General features: G+C 43.2%; 1 protein-coding gene across 2 annotated transcripts in view; it reads right to left on the bottom strand.

Moving 5' to 3' along the window:
- BAHD1 (bromo adjacent homology domain containing 1) overlaps positions 1-22,996 on the bottom strand; it is a 104,467-nt gene that overhangs the window by 77,875 nt on the left and 3,596 nt on the right. The window contains exon 1 of one of the 2 annotated variants that reach the window (XM_072115306.1): positions 21,910-22,066. The exons of the other annotated variant lie outside the window; for it this stretch is intronic. The gene's annotated coding sequence lies outside the window, so the exon portion shown is untranslated. Of the gene's footprint in view, positions 1-21,909; positions 22,067-22,996 lie in introns of those variants that run through there. 2 annotated transcript variants of the gene reach the window in all.

Genomic DNA, 22,996 nt, shown 5'->3' with positions numbered 1-22,996 from the left:
GTCCTCACCCCCCCCCCCCCATTGCAACAGTGCCCTCATAAGCCTCCCATAAGTCACAGTGTCCTCATTCCTCCTCCAACCCTGTTGCCACATTTTCCATTATTCCTACCCCCTCCCCCCAGTGGCCACAGTGTCCTCATAAGTCCTGCCCCGGTGGCCACGGTGTCCTTATAAGCCCTGCCCCGGTAGCCACAGTGTCCTCATTCACCCAAAATGAGAAAAAAAAGTTTTAGAAAACAAGATCCAGAATGTGATGTGCAACACCCTCGCCGATGCAAGGCAGAGTGGTTGTTGCGAATACGTTCCATCATGTAGCTTGCAGCCTGTGTAGGGTCTGATCGGCCCCACAGCATGTCACTACATAGTCACTACATAAGCACAGGGGAACACTGCAGCGGTGGAGTCTGCCTGGGAAGGCAGGAGTTAATTGTTTTATATGATGCAATTCCAGCAGCCAATCACGTGTTACACTCTGTTTCTGTGAGCTGAGATGTAATTGGAGGAGTAGCCACCACCTGACCAGTGGGGAGTAACAAAACCCCTGGTCAGGAAACTTCTAGCGTTCAGAAGAAGAAGTCAGTCTTAGGCTAGAGCTGACACAGCTCAGTACAGCTATGCAAGTCAGTGCAGCCAGCACACCAGACCAAAGCAGGTGAGCCCAGCTCCCTGCCTGAGTGTAGTGAGTTAGATAGTGAGAGGAAAGAGGTATTATCCTACCTTCAAGGGTGATACCTGAAGCAACCCAGAACAAGCTGAAGCATCCTTCCAGGACACAGCTATCTCCCAGCCTGCCATTGCATCCAGGCTGATGATCTACATCCTGTGGCTCCCTCCAACTACATCTCCAGCATTCCACCATCCTGTTAAGGCACGTTGCTACTGTTCCTGTCGGTTCCAATAAAGAACTGTAAGTTGTTTTTGTTCAACGTCTTCCTCCGTCTGGTCCCTGCTACTACGGCTGCCACCATCACAGGCACCCTGTCCACCACACAGAGACTCATACTCTAGACACCAAAGGGTTGCCCCAGGGAGAACCCCTATAGCAGCCTCTCCCTCATCATATCTTGCCAATACCACCCTGCTGGAGACTTGCCAGGCTGTAGGACAGCCCTCCGGTTCCCCATACCAAGCACTGTGACACTAGCGTGCCTAGGCCGCAACCGCCAGCCACTCAGGTACTGCGGGCCCGGCTGTCTCCAGGCCCCAAGAAAAGGCTAGGCCCCGGTGGGGGATGTTGCAGATGTCTTAAAGCAACACTGGTAGGAATGATCTGGGGCTGAAATTTTTTTGAATGGGCCCCGCTATCACCCTTGGGCCCTGGTACTTGCCCGGGTAAGCCTGGTGTTGGCACCGGGCCTGACTCCAGTACTTAGTATATTGGAAGGGGTATGGGCCTAAAAACTTACTAAGATAGTGGTTGGATTTGGTGGACAAGATCATCCTGGTTCCAGTTAACTTGTGGCAGCCTATCCAGTTTTTACAGCTACTTCTTAAGGTACACTGCCTTAAAATCTGTAAGATTGCAGGACATGGGGGCTCATTTACTAAGGGTCCGAACGCCACACTTTCGTCAGTTTCCCGAATATTTCCAATTTACGCCGAATTGCCACGAGACTCTGGCACCCGCGATCGGATTGTGGTGCATCGGCGCCGGCTTTCACGCAACAGAAATTGGGGGCGTTGCCATCGGACAACCCGACGAATTTAGAAAAACGCGGAATTTAAAAAAGAATTTATGTCGCAAGACCAGCACTTACATGCACCAGGAAGAAGAAGGTGAACTCCGGCGGACCTCAGCGCAGTAGCGACACCTGCTGGATTTCGGGCTCACGACCTTAGTGAATCCAGGCAGACCCGAATCAGCGTTGGACAACGCGCCACGGGATCATGACTGGACCAGGTAAGTAAATGTGCCCCATGGTGTCCTACTGCTGCAGGTGCTTGGCTGGCACCTGGATCAGAAAACCTCCAATCTCAAGATTTTTAACCATTTAGATAATGTGGTCAAATATGGACTCACTCTGGGAAAGAGGCTGCCGAAGTGCTCCCCGTTTGCCGAAGATGTCACCTCTGAAGAACAATAAGTATCTTTCTATTAGGCCCTGTATTGGTCAGTTGTAACATTATAATTATTACACAAGCGATCAAGTGATCACATGCCAGTCGGACAAAGTAATTACACAAAAAATTTCGGTATTTTAAGTAGAAAAAAAGGAAATAAAGTCGCCCATACACATAAAACACCTATCCCTTTCAAAAAATGGAAAAACACACACATTTTGGAACTTCCACACCTGTATCAACCCAGTCTATAAAAGTATAATAGTATGTATTCAGTATGACAAAAAAACTTTAAAAAAATAAAGGAAAAACAATGTCCAAAATTCCCATTTTAAATCATCCATTTTTAAAAGTTATGAAGTAGTTTTATGTATACATGAAAACTACAGGTCTTTATGCAAAAGACAAGCCCTCACACAATTCCATTGACAAAACATTGAAAAGTTATTGTGCTAATGTAGATCATATAAAAAAAAACCAATATGTTTCATGGCATTGCTGTATTCATATTGACCGTATCTTAATTAAGTTAGCAGAAAATTTGATTGGGAAAAAACCCCTCAGATTTACATTCTTTTTTAAATAAGCCATACAGAAAGGGTTAATAAATCGGCATCTCTAAACGAAACCCAGAATTGGGCTACTTAAAAATCTTTATTCATATATCCATATTCCATCCTATTCCGTAGTGCTTTCCAAATCAATTTGTCCAGCAAAAAACAAGACCCCATACAGTTATAGTGAAAGAAAATTGTAGCTTGTAGAAGGCATTGATGGACAAATAAGTTGGTCAGAAGGATTTGAGCTAAACACCACAGGAATAATTCATCTGCCCTAAGTCAGGTTTATACAGGGAAATCATCAACTTCCTGTCAGGGTCAGAAAATAGAGTGAATCAAAAAGCAAATGTTAAAAAACCCCTCTATATTCTGAACAGCAGCTGGGAAGATGGATGCACCCACGCAAAAAAATATAAACCCCATTAATAATAGATTAACCTGAACGTATACACATCTATACATTAGATTGGATAACCAGCAGAAGAAGACAATGGTCCAGAGACAAGGTCACCATGGAAGCCCCTGCTGTGTGTCGATCCCTAATCATCACATGTTTACATGACCTTTCTTCTTAACAAGACGTCTTGAACACATCAGGGTTATTATGGTTATTGAACACAACTCCCTTAAGACCGAACATCACTTACCCTTTAATTACTGCATGAACTACCGGAACGATGATGGTATTTCTGCAAAGCAAATCTACACACAGACATTTCCATAAGGAAGGAATCTTATGTCACATTACACACTTTTATAATTTATACACTAATATAAGAGGGTTTGTGTTTTTCTGGAGGAGAGCTAATTTGCATAGTTTTTCATAAACATTTCCGAGAACCCCAGATACAAACAAGATTTATTCAATGATCAATGAAATCACTGGAGGTCCTCACCCCTGGGGTGCTGCCAGATACATCAGGAGGCTCCGGGTGTCGCCAGATACATCAGGAGGCTCTGGTTGGCGCCAGATACTTCCGGAGGCTCCGGGTGCCGCCAGATACATCAGGAGGCTCCGGGTGCTGCCAGATACATCAGGAGGCTCCGGGTGCTGCCAGATACATCAGGAGGCTCCGGGTGCCGCCAGATACATCAGGAGGCTCTGGTTGGCGCCAGATACATCAGGAGGCTCCGGGTGCCGCCAGATACATCAGGAGGCTCCGGGTGCTGCCAGATACATCAGGAGGCTCTGGGTGCTGCCAGATACATCAGGAGGCTCCGGGTGCTGCCAGATACATCAGGAGGCTTCGGGTGCCGCCAGATACATCAGGAGGCTCTGGTTGGCGCCAGATACATCAGGAGGCTCCGGGTGTCGCCAGATACATCAGGAGGCTCCGGGTGCCGCCAAATACATCAGGAGGCTCTGGTTGGCGCCAGATACATCAGGAGGCTCTGGTTGGTGCCAGATACATCAGGAGGCTCTGGTTGGTGCCAGATACATCAGGAGGCTCCGGGTGCCGCCAGATACATCAGAAGGCTCTGGGTGCTGCCAGATACATCAGGAGGCTCTGGGTGCTGCCAGATACATCAGGAGGCTCTGGTTGGCGCCAGATTCATCAGGAGGCTCCGGGTGTCGCCAGATACATCAGGAGGCTCTGGTTGGCGCCAGATACATCAGGAGGCTCCAGGTGCCGCCAGATACATCAGGAGGCTCCGGGTGCTGCCAGATACATCAGGAGGCTCTGGGTGCTGCCAGATACATCAGGAGGCTCCGGGTGTCGCCAGATACATCAGGAGGCTCTGGTTGGCACCAGATACATCAGGAGGCTCCGGGTGCTGCCAGATACATCAGGAGGCTCCGGGTGCCGCCAGATACATCAGGAGTCTCCGGGTGCTGCCAGATACATCAGGAGGCTCCGGGTGCCACCAGAAACATCAGGAGACTCCGGGTGTCGCCGGTGCTGCGAGGCTTGGGGCTCTTGATGTATCTGGTGGCCCCTCATATCCACTTGGCATGAAGGTGGCGTAAAGGGGATAATAATCGCACATACCTGGCGGTTGACAAGGAGCACATTTATCATCGTACACATCAGGTAAATCATCGATGTGTGCACCACTGGAACTGTACTACGCCAGGTTGGACCTGGTATAGAATTGCGCCTTAGCCTGAGTATGAATCGGAATAGGCTATAGAAGGTGCAGGGCAGTAATGGCCCACGCCAGCGCAGCACCTCCCCTCCCTGCCTGTTTGGCGTAGAGGGCGGAGAAATCTCTTCTAGACACCTACGGGCTATCAAATCTAGAACAGAGGAAACTGAAAATGATATTGGGCTGATGTGTTCATCACTATAGATAATGCCTGTTATAGTGCAGACTGAGCTTTGTATGGACATGGCTCTAGCTTCCCCCCATCATGATCTCATCACAGGTCTTGTTCATGGTAGATAGGGTTGTCTCATGCTCCTTCTCTCTTACGCAGACTGTGTTTTGTGTGCATTGAATGATTTCATTTTTAATATTTCCTCAAATATCTAAAGCAATAAAAATGCAACATACCTACAATATAAAAAGTGGACCCGGCCATGATCCTGCTTATCCTGCTTTCCGACCTTACTTGCCATATATTCAGGTAGCCGCCAATAGGGGAGCTCAATGAGAAGAGATTTTCAACACTTCCACTGAGTTCATTGGAAGCTGTATCCGTTCCTACAAATGGAGCTCCCTCTAGTGGTGGCTGCATGCAGGCAATGTTTACTTAATATGGTGGGTTTATCAATGTATTTATACCAGATTTTTTTATGTTAAAATTCACTACCGCCGTGAGCATAGGTTCGTGTGAATGATACTTACATGTATTTCAAAATGAGCTACATAGCAATAAGGAGGAATTTATGGTATTTCATTAAAAATGTGTAAACTTCACAAAACATTACCTATGAGGCCATTCTAAGACCCCAGGAGTCCTCAAAAAGAAATTGGCTAAAATATCCTTCTAGGAGTGACATGTACAGATGTACAGAGCATCGGAGCTGCATACTATAGCAGAAGAGACAGTCACAAAGGAAACAATGACATGGCCTGGGGAGTGAGAGCGCTGCTGGGGGGGCTGCTCCTCTGCCGGATGTACGCGCTCCTGTGAGAAGGTGGAGAGGAGCTCGTGTAATTACTGCACGAGCCGTCATTATGACTGACTCACCACATAAACTGACTTTCCGCAGTTTATGAAGCAGAGCTTAAAACCATATCAGTGTGACAGGAGCGCTCCACCGTCTACTGTAAGCCCCAAACACTAGGGGGCAGGAGAGCACAGCACCTGCTCTATACAATGGGGCAGATTTCAGGCATATAAACCCCAATAAATAAATGTACATATATACAAATATACATGTAAGCGCCAATTATCTATCTATCTATCTATCATCTATCTATCTGTCTATCTATCGTGTATCTATCGAAAAAAGGCAGCTCTCCCATGTAGAAAAACAAAGGTTTTATTTTACTTCATATGTAACGTTTAAGCAATCTCTATCATCTATCTATCTCATATATATGTGTTTATATATTCCATCTATTATATCTATCTATCTATCTATCTAATATCTATCTATCTATCTATCTATCTATCTATCTATCTATCTATCTATCTATCTATCTAATATCTATCTATCTATCTATCTATCTATCTATCTATCATCTACCTATTATCTATCTTTCTATCTATCTATCTATCTATCTATCTATCATCTACCTATTATCTATCTTTCTATCTATCTATCTATCTATCTATCTCATATCTATCTATCTATCTATCTATCTATCTATCTATCTATCTATCTATCTATCTATCTATCTATCATCTACCTATTATCTATCTTTCTATCTATCTCATATCTATCTATCTATCTATCTATCTATCTATCTATCTATCTATCTATCTATCTATCTATCTATCTATCTATCTATCAATCATCTACCTATTATCTATCTTTCTATCTATCTCTTACCTGTCTTCTTCTTACATATCTGTATATCTCATATATATCTTTTTACAGTATCTATTTATTTATCTATGTCTATCTATTTGCCTCATATCTCACTCATATACAGGCAGTCCCCGGGTTACATACAAGATTGTCTGTAACTCCAGACAAAATTTTTTTGGTCTCTGTGACAATTGGATTTTAAAAATGTTGGGTTGTCATAAGAACCAGGAATAACAATAAATCTTCATTACAGACGCCTGTGATAACTGTTACAGCTGATTATTGTAGCCCAAGGATAAAGTACAATAAATTACTAACATCCAGAGGTCCGGCTGTAACTAGGGGTCGTCTGTAAGTTGGGTGTTCTTAAGTAGGGCCTGTATACGGTATGTATATTTATCTATCTATCATCTATCTAACTAAGTAAAAGAAACGCACTACAAAATACTCTTGCAATATCTCGTATCTATCTATCTATGATCACAAAAGGACTATGAGACTATGGTGTGATGCATGTACGGTATTTAAGTGACTTTTTACTTGCATTGTTATTATTTCTTTATAGAGCAGCATTAATTCCATGGTGCTCTACAATCAGTAAGGGGTTTACATACATTACATAAAAACAAGAACAAATGCAAGTACAAAATACAAAGCCGTGTACCAGGTTCTTCCTGGAGTAGAAATGAACTATAACCTGTGCCCAAACCTGTCCCACTGCACGACCCAAAACCGCCCTTCATGCCCAACCAACAATGAGGACGGGAGCTCTGCGCCAGGAATTGCGACTAAATCACGGCTTGTATGCCAGTATTCAGGCTTATAGGCCATGATAATACCCACTCTTGATACCGTAATCAGTGAAGGTTATTGATGTCAGATCCCCAGAGATCAGACATTTATGCCATTTCCAAGATCAGTGAAATAACCTCTATAAAGGAAATCTACCATCACAATCCACCATGATAAACCCGGGACATTACTCATAGATCCAGGCACCAGGGGCCACATTTATCACTTTTGTGCGCCTAAGTGTAGTAGTTGCGCCTAAATTCTGGCGCACTGTTTTCCAGAATTATCACAAGCTACAACCATCTGTGATAAGTATATTTTATGCCTCTTTTTAATCACTTTACTTTAACACAGTTTCGGCGTAATGTTAGATTCGGGCACTTACATGTGATCCTGCTGCAAGCTCCTCTCTGCTTCTCCCATAGCCCAGAATGGAGATAACACTCACAGCAGCACCCAGGTGTGTGACACCCTGCACCCAGTGACCTCCTCAGCAGGGGCTTCTCCTGGAGGGGATCCCCCAGTGCTGGTCTCCTGCTGCACCCCTGTAATTCTGCACAGTATCCCCCTCAGACACTGTGCAGAATTACATGGGGGACACTTGTTTGTAGTATTTGCAAGCTTCTGCAAACTTGTGCAAACTTCTCTTGCTCTTGCTGTGAGCTCAGGTTTTGCAGAATATTTTGTAAATAGAAGGTGATGAACTGTAAATAGAGTCTGCAGCTCCTGTCTGTAATGTATCTAATGTATCTATTATATGTTCCAGTGTCTGCAGTGTATCTCATGTATCTATTATATGTTCTAGTGTCTGGCTGAGCTTTGCTGCTAGAAATGAGCTCTTCTGCAAAGGGGCTCAGTGCTTTCTTCTCAGATAACGCCACCTTCGGGCTGGAGTGTTTTTGCGCCTGTTTTTGCGCCTAAATGAAAACGTTGCAAGTGATGAATATCATTAGGCGCAGCAAAACATCTGGATTGGTAAGATAGATGAGGGAAAGCTGCTTATTTTTGCTGCGCGGCTAGTTTGGCGTTTAATCGCAAAAATGGCACAAAAACGGTGCGCCTGAATGAAAAGGCGCAAAAACAACAGAAAAAAACGAGTGATAAATGTGGCCCCAGGACTGTTATAATCTTCTTATATTTGTTATCAGTGGCCTCCTTCCTTCTAAAATCAGCTTTAAATGATGATATTATGCTTGAGGGTCCTTGGAAGTCTTACCTGCGGCCCTCTGTGCTGTAGCTTCACAGACTGTTACACTGTGCAGGAGCACTTCCCTCTTCACAATGTGTCAGATTCCATTAGTAGCATTGAAACTGTAGCATGGAGGGTCTCTGGTAACAACCCCAGGAGCCCTCGAGATGCATTAGCATAATTGTAAAAGTTGATTTGAGAATTTGAAAAGGAAATAGACCATGGATAACAAATATAAGAAGATGACTACAGTCACAGTGCCTGGATCTATGTGTAAGGTTTTTATATCAAAATTATGCTAATGAGCTTGAAGGGTTACAGGGGGGGTTCTTTCTCACCTTCTGCTCCCTCAGCACATCCCCCCCTCGAATATAATCTGTAGCGGAGGAAGCTTCAGCACACAGTGAGAGGGAGAAAGTGCTTGTGCACAGTGTAACAGCTTGTGAAGCTACAGCACAGGCTCTGGTGTAAGCGCCCCTTGATTTTGTAAGCGCCCTGTATATACCATGATCATCCTATGGTTGTCTGAAGAATCCTATGGCACTACCCTACACACATCCCTGCCGCCTCACTGATTATCATCTAGATGTATGTGCTACAATGTAGCCTGAAGGTGAGAACTGAAACAAACACAAGACAACACGGCATATGTATATATGACATATTCCCAACATAAAACCGTATGCGGAGCTGCTCCCAGATGGCTCGTGCCATGTAAAGCAGATGGTAGCAACACACAATACAGAGAGGACATGGAGTAACATTGCAACCCCCAACGCAAACACCAGGAACCTTGTATCCTATTAGATGACACTAAACCGTATCCACAACAGTAAGTCACATTCTAATAGGAGCAAAAGATGGCCAGCAGGGGGCAGTATTTGTCTTCGGTGAATACTGATGCTATGTACTGTGTATAAGGATTACTATATCCAAGATAACTAGCGTTATGTACATACAATATGTATTTAGGGTCGTCTCACACATGGCTGCTACGATGACATCTCCAAAAAGAATGACCCTAACCAACCCACATTTCCAGATCAGCCTATGTAAGCAAAAGAAACCTGTGGGAATAGCAGACAAGAGACCCTGACACGTCATATGTACGTTTCTAGATCAGTGATTTCCAATGAAATATGTCTGCTTAATCAAATGCACAGCCCCACTCCTGTCTATGAGCTGTGTCTGGTATTGCAGCTCTACTGAAATTAATGGACTTGTCCTGCAATACCAGACACTGACTATTATGGGGCAGGGGGCGCTATTACTGGAAGATGTGTTCTTCTTATCCTGATATAAGCCTGTTAAAGCATACCTCACTTTTCAACAAACCTTGAGTATACATGATAAGTAACTCTATTTCTGGTCACTGTGTGACATGTAAGCTTCATTTTGTACATTTTCTGTGAATTCTTAGTCCACTTTAAATTTCTGGAAGGGACCGAGCTGATGTGACTCATTCCTCCCCCTCCGTGCACCATAGACTTCTGTGTAATTCATCAGAAATTTCAGTAAAAAAACAGATTAAGAAGGCAAGAGGATTATAACACCAGGTAAGAGGTGAAGATAAGATATAAGGTTTCATTTAAAGGGAACCTGTCACCAGGGACCTCATTTTCACTAAAGACAGGTTGCAGAAGTCCATAACAGCTGCAGTGCACATCTGCCTTTTCTAAGCATTTGCATTACAATATAATTGTGTGTTGTAACTTACCTTGCACCCTGACAGAATCTTCTGTGTAGTCCCAGGGGTTTGGCTTTGGTTTGGATCTATTTAAAAAAAAACGGTGACTTGTCTGTTCTGCTCATTCCTCAGCTCTCAGCCCCCACCTTTGTCCATCTGTACAGCTCCTTCCTCCTGCTCCCACACAGAGCTCACAGCCTGGTGAGCTGACATCAGTCAGAGAGAGAGGAGCCTGGTGACCTGACATCAGTGGGGGAGGGAGGAGCTGTACAGGAGGACTGAGAACTGGGAGTGAGCAGCACAGACAAGTCACGTGTTGTTTTTTGAAATGCATCCAAAAAAGCCAACCCCTGGGACTACACAGAGAATTCTGTCAGGATGCAAGGTAAGTTATAGCACACAATTATATTGTAATGCAAATACTTAAAGCAGAAAGGCAGATTTGCACTGCAGGTGTATTGAGCTTATACAACTGTCTTTAGTGAAAATTAGGTCCCTGGTGACAGGTTTCCTTTAATGTTAATGCAATAATATTTATACTAGTTGATTGTATGTTCAGATTTTGTTACACTTTTTTTTTATTGATCACATTCTTTACCTTGTCTCCTGTTACATGAGCAGAGAATTTTAGCCCTTTCAGCCATATTACTGATTTTTGATTATCCACCGTGCAAATAATGAAATGAAAGTATAAAAAAAATAAACCGCAAAATGGTTCCAATACTAAACTACATCTGGTCATGCAAAAAATAAGACCCAAACACAGCCCCATAGATAGAAAAATAAAATTATTATTTTATGAATTTTATAACTTTTTTGTACAGTATTTTTGGTGTTTTCAGAATGGACTGACCTACCGTACAATTGTACGCCAGGCCCTGCAGGCTATAGCGAGTGCACTAGCACTGGCAGTTTGTGATATTTTTATGGTTTGTATGCTAGGAAACTGGTGGACAAGCCCTGATAAATATCCCCGATTGTGTTATTTTTACCAAATGATGAATAGCATTAATTAAAAACTAAAAAAAAAAAAAGTCAAAATTGCATTTTTTTTCAATCCCCCCCCCCCCCCAAGTTAAGAATCAATTAAAAAAATTATTAATAAATTCTATGAGTTCCATAAAGGTGACATGAAAAAAATCAACTCAACCTGCAAGAAACAAGCCCTCTTACAGCTAAGATGACTGAAAATGGAAATATGAAGCTACAGTTATTGATAAAATCTAAAAAATCTAAAAAACAAAAAGTGCTTGGACACCTAGGGGGTTCAAAATCTTATGATGCTAATCTACTATACACAAGATAGGGAATAAATATTCGACTTGTCAACAAAAAAAAAAACCCCACTCACCCAAAAATACCAGAAGTGCATGTCCAACCTACACTGCATTCACTTCTATGGTAATGCAGGAGATACTAAAGCTGTTTGTAAAGTCCCAAAAATGGGAATGGAGCTCAGTGCAAGGTGCAAGGTGTATGGTGTATGGACCCAAAGCTGCACCAGGCTCCACACTATAATGTGTACAGGCAGTCCCCGGGTTACATACAGGATAGGTTCTGTAGGCTTGTTCTTAAGTTGAATTTGTATGTAAGTCGGAACTGTATACTTTATAATTGTAACTCCAGCCCAAATGTTTTGGTCTCTGTGACAATTGTATTTTAAAAATGTTGGGTTGTCACAAGAATCAGAATTACCAATAAAGCTTTATTACAGACACCTGTGATAACTGTTATAGCTGTTTATTATAGCCTAAGGCAAAAGAACAGTAATTATCAAAATCCAGAGATCCGTGTGTAACTAGGGGTCGTCTGTAAGTCGGGTGTTCTTAAGTAGGGGACCGCCTGTACTGATCTCTTTATATGGTAAACAGACCCATTCACACATGCAACGCGGTGCCCCACTTTAGGCGTCCCATTTCCATCCAACCCCTAGGACCTCTGGGGGTCCTAGAGGTTGGATCAGCGGCGAATGGCCACAGGCCTGGAGTTGTATGAAAATTGTGGGTCATTACAAGTCTAATTACTTGATGGCATTTAATTCAAGGTACTTGGGTCTCTTCTGTCCACTTTTACTTGTGCAGTTTGAGGACCTTTGGAGGACCTGGAAGGATCCTTGTATATGTATATAGATGTGATTTGAGATTGAGGATTCATGGCTGGAGGTCCTTCGATATATTATATCTACAGGGCAGTATCAAACTTGGCGATTGGTTCAGGTGGTCACGGGCCCCGAGAAGCCTTGGGCCCCAGGCAGCCGCCCAAACCATACAAATTATAATCTGCTACTGGGTGGCATGCCCAGAGATCCCCCTATTGACCACTTTTACTAGGTCCTCTTTAAAGCTCCGGCATCCTGTACTTTGATGTAGGCACGCTGCCATTTATCCTACAGGTTTCCTTTTGCATGGTGAAAAGAGGAAGTGTTGAGCGGAGAGAGCGCATCGATCCAGGAGCTCGGTCGTATCGTCTACAGGATTGCAATGTACCCAGACTGTTTTCAGCGCCCTCACTACTACACAATTTACACTGGCAATGATCTCATGTGTCTGTCTGCGGGGGGAGGGGAGCGAGGCTTATGTGTGCACCCCGCCATGACTCCCCGGTGCCATAATGACTGGATGCACACTCTGCTCCTGCTACACTCATCACTTCCTCCTCCTGACAGCGTAAAACACAGTCATTAATGGAACAATACCTAGATACATAATAGTCGTGGTGTGCGCAGCCCATGCACGCAGGAGAACAGCTGCCTGGTGGTTTAGGTGGCATGGTGGCACCACCAATCACTGAGTCACCAAGGGACGGAGGGAACAGACGCATTTCCAGAGATACCAAACTGATTTTTCGTGAAGAAGAGGAATGTATAAAACATTTCACAGACTAATATCCTGCAGGAACAACACGGACACCTTCTATCCACAGCCTGGGAAAGTGTAACACTGAGAGGAGACGAGGGGAATCCTTCCATGTAGAAAGTTATCATAGAGATCCATAGCAGAACCTGCTCCATCAAGGCAAGACTACCCCGAGAAATAGGCTGCTAAGAAGCTTCAGATTATACACACATAGAGATAATACACACAGTGATGTCACAGTACAGGGGTAATACACACAGTGATGTCACAGTACAGGGATAATACACACAGCGATGTCACAGTACAGGGATAATACACACAGTGATGTCACAGTACAGGGATAATACACACAGTGATGTCACAGTACAGGGATAATACACACAGTGATGTCACAGTACAGGGATAATACACACAGCGATGTCACAGTACAGGGATAATACACACAGTGATGTCACAGTACAGGGATAATACACACAGTGATGTCACAGTACAGGGATAATACACACAGTGATGTCACAGTACAGGGATAATACACACAGTGATGTCACAGTACAGGGATAATACACACAGTGATGTCACAGTACAGGGATAATACACAGTGATGTCACAGTACATGGATAATACACACAGTGATGTCACAGTACAGGGATAATACACACAGTGATGTCACAGTACATGGATAATACACACAGTGATGTCACAGTACAGAGATAATACACACAGTGATGTCACAGTACAGGGATAATACACACAGTGATGTCACAGTACAGGGATAATACACACAGCGATGTCACAGTACAGGGATAATACACACAGTGATGTCACAGTACAGAGATAATACACACAGTGATGTCACAGTACAGGGATAATACACACAGTGATGTCACAGTACAGAGATAATAAACACAGTGATGTCACAGTACAGAGATAATACACACAGTGATGTCACAGTACAGGGATAATACACACAGTGATGTCACAGTACAGGGATAATACACACAGTGATGTCACAGTACAGGGATAATGCACACAGTGATGTCACAGTACAGGGATAATGCACACAGTGATGTCACAGTACAGGGATAATACACACAGTGATGTCACAGTACAGGCATAATACACACAGTGATGTCACAGTACAGGGGTAATACACACAGTGATGTCACAGTACAAGGATAATACACACAGTGATGTCACAGTACAGGGATAATACACACAGTGATGTCACAGTACAGGGATAATACACACAGTGATGTCACAGTACATGATAATACACACAGTGATGTCACAGTACAGGGATAATACACACAGTGATGTCACAGAACAGGGATAATACACACAGTGATGTCACAGTACAGAGATAATACACACAGTGATGTCACAGTACAGGGGTAATACACACAGTGATGTCACAGTACAGGGATAATACACACAGTGATGTCACAGTACAGGATAATACACACAGTGATGTCACAGTACAGAGATAATACACATAGTGATGTGACAGTACAGAGATAATACACATAGTGATGTCACAGTACAGAGATGATACACACAGTGATGTCACAGTACAGGGGTAATACACACAGTGATGTCACAGTACAGGGATAATACACACAGTGATGTCACAGTACAGGGGTAATACACACAGTGATGTCACAGTACAGGATAATACACAAAGTGATGTCACAGTACATGGATAATACACACAGTGATGTCAGAGTACAGGGATAATACACACAGTGATATCACAGTACAGGAATAATACACACAGTGATGTTACAGTACAGGGATAATACACACAGTGATGTCACAGAACAGGGACAGTACACACAGTGATGTCACAGTACAGAGATAATACACACAGTGATGTCACAGTACAGGGATAATACACACAGTGATGTCACAGTACAGGGATAATACACACAGCAATGTCACAGTACAGTGATAATACACACAGTGATGTCACAGTACAGGGATAATACACACAGTGATGTCACAGTGCAGGGATAATACACACAGTGATGTCACAGTACAAGGATAATACACACATTGATGTCACAGTACAAGTATAATACATACAGTGATATCACAGTACAGGGATAATACACACAGTGATGTCACAGTACAGACATAATACACACAGTGATGTCACAGTACAGGGATAATACACACAGTGATGTCACAGTACCGGGATAATATACACAGTGATGTCACAGTACATGGATAATACACACAGTGATGTCACAGTACAGGGATAATACACACAGTGATGTCACAGTACAGGGATAATACACACAGTGATGTCACAGTACTGTGATAATACACACAGTGATGTCACAGTACATGGATAATACACACAGTGATGTCACAGTACAGGGATAATACACACAGTGAGTTCACAGTACAGAGATAATACACACAGTGATGTCACAGTACAGGGATAATACACACAGTGATGTCACAGTGCAGGGATAATACACACAGTGATGTCACAGTACAAGGATAATACACACATTGATGTCACAGTACAAGGATAATACATACAGTGATATCACAGGAAAGGGATAATACACACAGTGATGTCACAGTACAGACATAATACACACAGTGATGTCACAGTACAGGGATAATACACACAGTGATGTCACAGTACCGGGATAATATACACAGTGATGTCACAGTACATGGATAATACACACAGTGATGTCACAGTACAGGGATAATAAACACAGTGATGTCACAGCACAGGGATAATACACACAGTGATGTCACAGTACAGGGATAATACACACAGTGATGTCACAGTACAGGATAATACACACAGTGATGTCACAGTACAGGGATAATACACACAGTGATGTCACAGTACAGGGATAATACACACAGTGATGTCACAGTACTGTGATAATACACACAGTGATGTCTCAGTACATGGATAATACACACAGTGATGTCACAGTACAAGGATAATACACACATTGATGTCACAGTACAAGGATAATACATACAGTGATATCACAGTACAGGGATAATACACACAGTGATGTCTCAGTACAGACATAATACACACAGTGATGTCACAGTACAGGGATAATACACACAGTGATGTCACAGTACCCCGATAATATACACAGTGATGTCACAGTACATGGATAATACACACAGTGATGTCACAGTACAGGGATAATACACACAGTGATGTCACAGCACAGGGATAATACACACAGTGATGTCACAGTACTGTGATAATACACACAGTGATGTCACAGTACATGGATAATACACAGTGATGTCACAGTACAGGGATAATACACACAGTGGGGGTCATTTACTAAGGGCCCGATTCGCGTTTTCCCGACGTGTTACCCGAATATTTCCAATTTGCGCCGATTGTACCTTAATCGCCCCGGGATTGTGGCGCACGCGATCGGATTGTGGCGCATCGGCGCCGGAAATCGGGGGGCGTGGCCGAACGAAAACCCGACGTATTCGGAAAAACCGTCGCATTTAAAAACCGAAAAAGTGTCGCTTGGGGAGCGCTTACCTTCACCTGGTCCGAGGTGGTGCATTCCGGCGCGATGAGATGACTTTCAGCGCAGCAGCGCCACCTGGTGGACGGCGGAAGAACTACCTTCATAAATCCCGGCCGGACCCGAATCCAGAGCAGAGAACGCGCCGCTGGATCGCGAATGGACCGGGTAAGTAAATCTGCCCCAGTGAGTTCACAGTACAGAGATAATACACACAGTGATGTCACAGTACAGGGATAATACACACAGTGATGTCACAGTACAGAGATAATACACACAGTGATGTCACAGTACAGAGATAATACACACAGTGATGTCACAGTACAGGGATAATACACACAGTGATGTCACAGTACAGGGATAATACACACAGTGATGTCACAGTCCAGGGATAATACACACAGTGATGTCACAGTCCAGGGATAATACACACAGTGATGTCACAGTACATCAAAATTTGACAGACAAGCAAAAATGATGAAAAAAAATTCCAGAGAATAGAAGATTTTTATATTTATGCAAATTTATCGTGTCGGACCTGTTTTTTTTTATTTATTTCTATGTAACAGCACCAGCCTATACATAATTAATTTCTTTATAGAAATAAGGTATATTAAGAAGAAACTTGAATCATTCTATGTAGAATCATAGCAACAGAAACAAAGAGGAAGAAGCTGAGGAAACAAACCTGTGGTACAGAGCAGTGAGGTCACGGCCTATGTATTTCCCCATTCAAGGTGTTACTGTAGAAACCTGTGAGGTCATAGGATCCCCTGTGATGCCAGGAACATACAGAGGAGTCATAATCTGTGTCTCTACTGCATCAATCTCCTACAATTTATGTACATGGAGATAGACTGACTCCCAAATTCCGCCATATCCCATTACCCCTTAAAGGACATCTACCACCAGGATGAAGGATTGTAAACCACGCACACTGGCATACTGGTGTGTGCCCCATCTAATAGGATCTGCTCTTCTTTTAGCCTTTTATGCATTTGTTTTTAAGAAAAAAAGGGCTTTAAATATCAGGCCAATGAGCCTGAGGGGAGCCCCTGAGGCTCATTTGCATAATTTTAAAAGCCTTTTTTAATAAAAACCAGGACATAAGAAGCTAAACGAAAAGCAGATCCTATTAGATGGGGCACACACCAGTATGTCAGTGTGCGTGGTTTACAATCCTTCATCCTGGTGGTAGATTTCCTTTAAAGCATCATATAAGTTCAGCTGTAGAGCAGGAACATAAAAGTTATGTAGAACATAACTTTTGCCCTCAGAACCATAAAACTTGAAGCTTATGGGTATTCATGTGATATCTGTAAAACACCCCTAAACTAGAACAAAATCCTGCTACTAGATTTCTAGTGATGGGGTAATGGATCCACAGATTATTCTGTTTTATTTGGAGTTTGTTCGCTTTTTGCCTATTTCTGGACCAACACCGGATGTCTGTCTTTTTTCATGTGGATATTAGACTAGCGCTGCAGGTTGATCATGATTATTGAGCTACAGCAGCCGATTGGATGCTTTGTGTTATATACAATCTTGTACGGCGAAGATGTCACTCAATAGTTAAAATCAATCCGACGCCATAGATTTGCGGAGCACCGCTGGCCTGATGTATTTCATCTATGGAAAGGATGGAGTTGTGGAGTCCCTCAGGTGTCAAAGCCTAGATCCAGCCGTAACCCCTGCACCCCTGCTAGGCTGCCTATAGGCATCACTTGTGCATGCAGATTACAGGATATATGTATCTCATGTCAATCGGCAAGATGAAGACTAAATACGCATGTTCCCCCTGTGGCTGATTACTAGGATGAGCTCTCAGGGACTCAAATGGTAACAGAGTATATTAAGAAAATTAGAGCATGTCTTGTGCTCTGTTAACTGAGCTCCATTCATGAACTCCAGAGAGCCCCTTTAATTTAATCGATTAGGAACATGAGACTGTCATAGAAACAGACAGTCAGATACAAAGCGCACAAATGGTGAACTTATTTAATAAATTCGATGCAGCATTACATCTTGTGTTAACAGGTCCAACTGTTATCTGCCTTGGTGGGTCCTCTAATAAAGGATTAGAGAGGTAAGGAGGAGCCCTGACCTTGATGACGAACCTGGACCATGGCACAACAGAATCCTTCTCGGTTTCAGCAGCGATTTCCATCTCCAAAACAGCATTTGGCATTGGCTTTATTTGATACTCTCACTGTTTTTTGCCCCTTTGGTCATTTCTAGATGCTGATGATAATCATATAGTTTTGATTAGTTGATCATCAGCAAGTCTGACCCCTTTGGTCATTTCTAGATGCTGCTTATCATATACTTTTGATTAATTGATCATCAGCAAGTCTGACCGTCTCCATAAGAGCAGAAGTTTAGACTAGAGCATTTTGTGTTAATACATTGTCAAGGAGGAAACACATCAACAATCATCTTAGAGAAGCAATTGTTGCTGCCCACAACTCTAAAAGGGTCATTTGCATACAACACACGATTAGTTGATCATCAGTAAGTCTGACCCCTTTGGTCATTTCTAGATGCTACTAATCATATACTTCTGATTAATTGATCATCAGCAAGTCTGACCGCCTCCATAAAAGCAGAAGTTTAGACTAGAGCATTTTGTGTTAATACAATGCCAAGGAGGAAAGACATCAGCAATCATCATAGAGAAGCAGTTGTTGCTGCCCACAACTCTAAAAGGGTAATTTGCATACAACACACGATTAGTTGATCATCAGCAAGTCTGACCCCGTTGGTCATTTCTAGATGCTACTAATCATATACTTTTGATTAATTGATCATCAGCAAGTCTGGCCGCCTCTATAAAAGCAGAAGTTTAGACTAGAGCATTTTGTATTAATACAATGTCAAGGAGGAAACACATCAACAATCATCTTAGAGAAGCAATTGTTGCTGCCCACAACTCTAGAAGGGTAATTTGCATACAACACACGATTAGTTGATCATCAGCAAGTCTGACCCCTTTGGTGATTTCTAGATGCTGCTAATCATATACTTTTGATTAATTGATCATCAGCAAGTCTGACCGCCTCTATAAAAGCAGAAGTTTAGACTAGAGCATTTTGTGTTAATACAATGTCAAGGAGGAAAGACATCAGCAATCATCATAGAGAAGCAATTGTTGCTGCCCACAACTCTAAAAGGGTCATTTGCATACTATCTGAAGTCCATCATTCTAGAGTAAGAATGAATATTTACAAGTGAATAACCTTCAAGACAACTGACAATTGTCCAGGTAGTGGAGGAAACAACTAAGTTACCCAAAGATTAGAACGTGCAATGGTCAGAGAAATGACAAATTTTAAAGAACTCAGTTGGTATGATACATGTTCAAGTTCATGACAGAACAATTTGCAAAAGACTTGATGGAATGGCCACCAAGAGAAAGCCTTTACTTTCTAGAAAGAACATGTTAATCCACAAGACTTCTTCACAAGAATTCCTCTATGTACCAAAGTGTTCTAGAGTTGAATGTGAGGCATCTATCCGACTGCCAAAGCTTGGCCGAAACTGGATCAAAAAACAGGACAATTATCCCAAACACAGCAGCAAATCTACAGGAGAATTGCTGAAATAGAGAAGAATCAAGACGTTCCAATGTTCCAGTCATAAACCAGAACTCAAACTAATTGAAATAGAGAGTTGTGCAGAAACCAAAGCCCCCAAACCTCAACGACCTGAGGAGACGTTATACAGAAGAGTGTCCAAAACGATATTGAAAGACTGGTAAGGTCTGAGCCAGGTGGATCTACAAGGTATTGATTAGCTGTCCCATCTTTCTTTCCTTTAATTTTCTACCAATGGACTGAGGATAATCCTTGGGGTCTTCCATGAGCAGGTTCTCTGATGAAGAAGTAGAGTGCCCTTGTTGGGTGGATTGCCTATAATTTGTATGATTGATATCAGATTTCCTAACTCTTAGCAGAAGTTACATAATTCTAATCTAATCCAATTACATCTGTCTGTGTGGGGTGTAAAATCTCTATTTCGAAGTGTTCCCTGGAAACAATAGGTGATCACATCTGGTTTGTGATCTATACGTTGACATGTTCCTTTATGCTTATTAACCCCTTGTTCATCTCGTGAAGGTCAGATAATAGAACATAAGGGAGAACCTCCATCAGGCCCCACAGCTCTGGGGGCCTATAATCAGGGGAATACAAGTAAACGGCTAATCAAGGTTGGGAGAGACATGAACGGCTGGTGTCCAGAGCAGATGCTGGCACTGTCTCAAGTCGTCCGTACTGATTAAACTATTCGGGAGCATGTGGTGGAAGATGATGAGATGGTGAGGAGGGTACACCACCAGAGAATTGCTCTGCTCCCTGGTCATATACAGTGACAATTTTGTACACAGATGTATCAGCGCAGAATTTGACTCTTAAGGGGTTAACAAATGACAAACGCATCTGTACTACACCGACTATCCACCGCATGTGGATGATGTCTTCTCCCACTGCTTTGACATCATTCAGATCTCGGATAGACATCAAAGAGCGCAGAATAATTTGATGACTAAGTCCTAAGGATGGATCCTGTCACACCTTAATGACAGGAGGCATCACCTCAGCGGCGGCGTATGAATGGACCTCAGGAGTCGTGCCAACCTATACGTCATCATGTTCTCCCTCCATCCTGGTGCCACCTGAGGACTTGTGTGGTCACTTAATTGGAGCCCATAACATGACCTTAACAGATACTTTCTACAAAACTCATATCTGGAAGCCCCAGGCCTGAAAACCTTCATAGTAAAAGCTCGGCTTGACCTATTTATTAATATGTACATCCTGATACCAGCCTCTACGGACACAACTACCATGATACCAGCCACATTGGCACCCTGACTATCAAATATACTTCACTAATAGCTTCATAATTGTAATGTCTGTATCCGATGGGAGCTCTACGAAGACTGTAGCGTACAGTGCCAAGCAGTAGAAGCCCAAGTAACGGGTGAAGCTACTCCATGCCATCTCATGGGTAGCCAGCTGGTATAACGCAGAAGAAGACATTCACATATCATGTCAAACAGGTGTGCAGCACCCAAGGAGGACACATCCATCATGTAGGAGGCACTTTGGTCACGCCGAGTGACAAGAAGCCACCCAACAGGAACGTAGCTAATAATAGGCACCCATTACAAGATAAATGCACTTTATAACAACACGCCAGCATAGCCTCACATTCCACATATTACATAGCTGCCATCGACGTGCCAGGGTGAAGAGGAGAAGGGGGGGAGTCTACAGACATGAGCACAGCAGAAAACACCAGGCTCTTACCTGGCACAGGGGCTGAGGCAGGAGCGTATCCCGGGGGGCAGCCTCTTTGCGCCATAATTCCAGGGATCCTGGATTTTCCAGAGTCTTAATTTGCATTAAAAGAAAACATAGGAAGAGCAGAGGAGGAGGAGAAGAGCAGCAGCAGCAGCAGCAGCCATCTGTGGGGAGGAGGAGTGAGAGACCGTGGCTACAGGCGAGGGGAGGGGACATACGGAAAGGAATGACAGCTCCAGTCTACTAAAAGGAAAGGACAGCGGAGAATTGTGGACATTCCCAAAAAATTCTTCGTCGCATGCGTCCTCACATATACACGTGGAAAGACGAGGAATGATATATAATGTGATGAATTACACTCTATCACATCCCTTTAACATACATATTCCTTAGTATTGGACGGTACAGATGAAGAGCACTCAGAGAGTCCCGGAGCTGCCACTGATCGATGGGACACAGAGGACTGTGCTGAGTGATACTATTACTGGCCTCATGTATGAAGGAAACAAACAACAACTATAGGAGGGCGGGATTGTTACAATGTATAAAGGACACTTACTGTAACATGTCAAAAGTTGATTGATGCTGATCCCCCTCCTGCACCCTGAGGCAACATGTTATAGGGCAGGAGGATCTGAGCAGATTGTACATAGTATCCTATCTGCAGACAGAATGTTATAGAGCAGGAGGAGCTGAGCATATTGTACATAGTGTCTTATCTGCAGGCAGCATGCTATAGAGCAGGGGGAGGTGAGCAGATTGTACATAGTGTCCTATCTGTAGGCAGAATGTTATAGAGCAGGGGAGCTGAGCAGATTGTACATAGTGTCCTATCTGCAGGCAGCATGTTATAGAGCAGGAGGAGCTGAGCAGATTGTACATAGTGTCCTATCTGCAGGCAGCATGTTATAGAGCAGGAGGAGCTGAGCAGATTGTACATAGTGTCCTATCTGCAGGCAGCATGTTATAGAGCAGGAGGAGCTGAGCAGATTGTACATAGTGTCCTATCAGATGATCCGCCAGGTTAGCTACGCAGACCATGGAGGAGAGTTATGTGATGCTATTATTTGGGATTCTGCTTTACATGTATTCT

This window comes from Engystomops pustulosus, chromosome 7, assembly GCF_040894005.1.
Source record: "Engystomops pustulosus chromosome 7, aEngPut4.maternal, whole genome shotgun sequence".
Lineage (NCBI taxonomy): Eukaryota > Metazoa > Chordata > Amphibia > Anura > Leptodactylidae > Engystomops > Engystomops pustulosus.
This window is presented reverse-complemented; position numbering and strand designations above follow the sequence as displayed.